Below are 4,028 nucleotides of genomic sequence, written 5' to 3'. Positions count from 1 at the left end.
GAAATGCTGGCATAGGAGAGTAGCATTTCTTCTTTTTATAAATTTTTGGTTGGTTGGTTGAGAATTTTATACAATGAGTTTTGATCATATTCACATTCCCTCCCCCAAGTCTTCTCAAATTTACCCCCTTTCCCTTCTCACCCAACATTGTCTCCCCCCTCAAGTCAGTTTGTGCCTCCCAAATATTCTTGGGTAAATGTGCTTCCTTTCATGCATTCAGTGGCTGTCCGCACCCGGCTGGAGGTGGCAGCGGCCAGTAATGCCCGGGAAACTCCTCTGAGGAGAGATCATGGAGCTTGAGGCACCCTTGGAAGAGTCCAAGAGCCAGAAGAAGGAGAAGTAAAGAAGAAAAGTCATGCCAAAGAGAAATGTTTATGAGTATGAGAAAAGGTCAAAACGAGTGTCATCCTCAGAAAACTCTCACAAATCAAGTGATAAAGCAGAGGAGATTCTAATGCGTGAACAAACGGAAGGAGCCTTCTCCAATTTCTTCATTTCATAAAGCTTCTGAAAGATCAAGGGGTAACATATCTCTTTCCTATTCAAGTTAAAACCTTTGGTCTTGTATATGAAGGAAAGATTCAATTGCTCAAGCCCAGGTAGGAACAAGAAAGACATTCTCTTTTGCCATATCCTTGATTGAAAGGCTCCAAAGAAATCAAGAAACAATTTTAAAAAGCTGCTCACCAAAGGTACTCATTTTGGCACCAACAAAGGAATTTGCAAATCAAGTAGCCAAAGATTTCAAAGATATAACTAGAAAACTCAATGTGGCATGTTTTTATGGTGGAACATCATATCAAAGCCAGATTAATCAAATTTGGAATGGTATTGACATCCTTGTTGGGACCCCAGGGCATATCAAAGACTATCTGCAAAGTGACTGTTTTGACCTTTCAAAGCTACGCCATGTTGTGCTTGATGAAGTAGATCAAATGTTAGATTTGGGTTTTGCTGAACAAGTCGAAGATATTATTCATGACACCTACAAAACAGGCTGCCTTTCACGGCCCCACGATGCCCATTTAGCAGATCAATACCAGTAGATTCTTTCCTACAGTCTATGACCTCCCTAGTCATATATTCTTGGCCTGATAGTGGTATGAGGTATGAACTTCACCTCCAGAGGAATCCCTTAAATCCAATGAGAAAGTGGCTGGTTATACTTAATATATTTGTGCCCTTTTTCTGAATAGACATGTCTTCCTAGGCCAGTCATTATTTCAGCTTGTGTGGTTCGTATCTTTGTATGACTTGTATTTACTTTGCTCATGTGGTAAAATGCATTACAACTTGTGACACTACAAAAACTAGACTGTAGGGCTGAAGTTTCCAGGTCAGTACAAGTTTGATTTCTTCATGTTTTATTGACTCAAGTATATGTTTTCAGCAATAGGGTTTTGCTGTCAAATTTTGGAATGAAACAAGAATTTCTTATTTAGACTTTGTTTCATACCTTCAGATTGGCAGCTTGGTTATTTTTGGGCATTTGGGAAAAGCTAAGGGAAGAAGTAGGACTAACTTTCAGAGATGCATCTAGGTGAAGTGTTTGTCATGTTCTAGAGGTATACAGTCTATCTGGGTGACAATTTTGAAAGTATATGTAAATACTGGGGTATCTAAATAGGCTGGTAGAATATAGCTTCAGGAGTTTAGATGTTAAGTTGGTCAGTGACCAGCTCAATGTCTTTCACCATTAGGTAAGCTCATACCCAGAAAAGGATTGACATATTAAGATATAAAACCTAGTAGGTGAAAGAAATAACAGTAATCAAAGCAAATCTTAGAGATCCATGTCAAAATGGAAGTGAGGGTTGAATTGCATGATGAAAGTAAGAAATACAAACAAGAAAGGGAGAAGGGAAACATATCCCTGAAGCGATGGATAGCAGATGTATTATAGACATGAGCATAGTACTTACAGGCCAAGGACTAGCTACTTTACAAGCCTTCTCATCTTTAATCTTCACCAGAAATTTATGAGTTAGATGCTATCATTATCTCCGTTTTATAGATGAAACCAAGGAATACACAAGTCACAAGCTAGTAATTTATAAAGGTGGAGTATAGACACAGGCCCTGTAGCCCCAGAATTCAGGCAAGGGTTATCTACTAAGGATTTTTATTATTTCCCGATACAAAGACATTTTTGGAGAAAATGAAGAAGCTTTAGAAATCTTTAATGAGCCACTAGATGAAAGGGATTTTGTAAATCCAAGCTAAACTGAATGATAAAACTGAATTTTTCCAATACATCCTTTAATTTGATTTTGGTCAAAACCTTAGGATGAATTGGATTCTTTATTGAGGGTACTACTGAACTCAGCTTTGAGCAATTAAAAAGTAAAGAAACACAAACAAGGGAAACAACATTTTCTCATGTATACTGGAATTAGTATTTAGATTTCTGCTGTCTTGAAGTGCTTTGTACATAGGCTTATTGGGTCAAATTGGGTCTATGACTTGTAGGTGAGGTGTAGGATATAGCAAGACCTAAAGACCCATACAAGGATAATAACTTAGCCCCAACTTAAAGTGAAAGTTGCTGCCTTCCAGCTCAATAAATCTTGATTGTTTACTCTGATCTAAAGCCAAGCACTGACTAATACTAATCCTCTCTAGTTAATGAGGCCAGGGAAGATCACAATCTGAGTTTGCCTGGGAAATTTTTATATACAAATTAAAAAGAAAAGCTTACGTTTATACCTTCTACAATCTTGATGACTGGGCTGGATTTATTTGAACTAAATGTAATTCATCAACTGAAACTTCTGCCCCCACCAAATGAGTACACAAGTGTGTGGGCGTGCACACACACACACACACACACACACACACACACATTCTTGAGCATGGATATAATTGTATTTAAATAAGTTCTCAATTGGATATATAAATAGAAGCTATAAACTGGGAAATCTCTTAGGTCATTGTAATATTTGGAAGCAAGAAAGGGGAAAAAACCCTAAGTAGTGCCTATTTCTGCTAGGTTTGCAATGCAGGGCAAGAGGAGAGAGATAGTTTTTAGTGTATGCCTAATTCTACATTATGTTTGTGCCAAACAGCTTCAATACAGTATAATCTTACAAACCTTGTATAGGAATAGTATTTTCTCCTAAGAAGCAGGAAAAATAATTTGCTTGAATTATAGATTCAGCTCTGTTGGTTGTTAATCTAACCTCACAGTGCCTCCTGCTCCTCCTTTCTTGGCCCCTCTTATATTGGGCATATATATATGTGTGTATATATATGTGTGTATATATATATATACATATTATATATATGCATATATAATATGTATATGTTAAAGAATAAATTAAAATACTTTTAAAAAGTGTAACTTAGTTAAAAGTATCTTCTTTTATATAATTTATACCAAAAGGTATACTTTCAAGGCTAGTAATATGCAGATAATGATGACTTTGACAATAATAATTTTATTAGCAAGAAAATCATTCTGTAAGCCATACAAGATGCTAGAGAGCACCAGCACTGCATGGGATCTTCCATTTGCTTTTTACAACCCCTGCTCCTGCCGTGACCTAGGCATAAGAGATCATGTTTATTGAGAAAATAAGCTCAGAAAGGTTGACTGACTTTTTCAGGATCACACAGCTGGGGAGTAACAAAGCCAGAAATAAAATCTCAGATCTGACTATAAAGCTCAAGTTCTTTGCAACTACCTGCTCAAGCTCTGGCAAAATATTTTCAACTGAACTTTACAACAGTGAAAAATGCTCTATGCTTTAAGTATTTCTATGCAGCATTGCCTCCTTCAGTGGCTTTCAACCTGTGCACTATTAGAAACAATTCCTTTGTCTATAAATTGGTCCTGAATTGAAGTCCATAAAGAAGCAGGATGAGTCTTTTTCTTTTCTAAGTCCTTAAGTATGCTTCTCTCCCACTTGAAAATCCTGATAGCCTCAGCTCCAAGTTCAATGCTTGTATATCTGGGTCACTTAAGGCCTATTTGCTGGTCACAAGAGCTCTATAATAGTACTTCCAGGAACAGAATTGAGATGGGAAGT

At 37.0% G+C, this 4,028-nt stretch overlaps 1 pseudogene; it reads left to right on the top strand.

Moving 5' to 3' along the window:
* Gm14980 (predicted gene 14980) lies at positions 201-994 on the top strand (annotated as a pseudogene).

This window comes from Mus musculus, chromosome X (assembly GCF_000001635.26).
Source record: "Mus musculus strain C57BL/6J chromosome X, GRCm38.p6 C57BL/6J".
Taxonomy (NCBI): domain Eukaryota; kingdom Metazoa; phylum Chordata; class Mammalia; order Rodentia; family Muridae; genus Mus; species Mus musculus.
The sequence above is the reverse complement of the archived record's forward strand: the minus strand, read 5'-3'. Positions and strand labels throughout refer to the sequence as shown.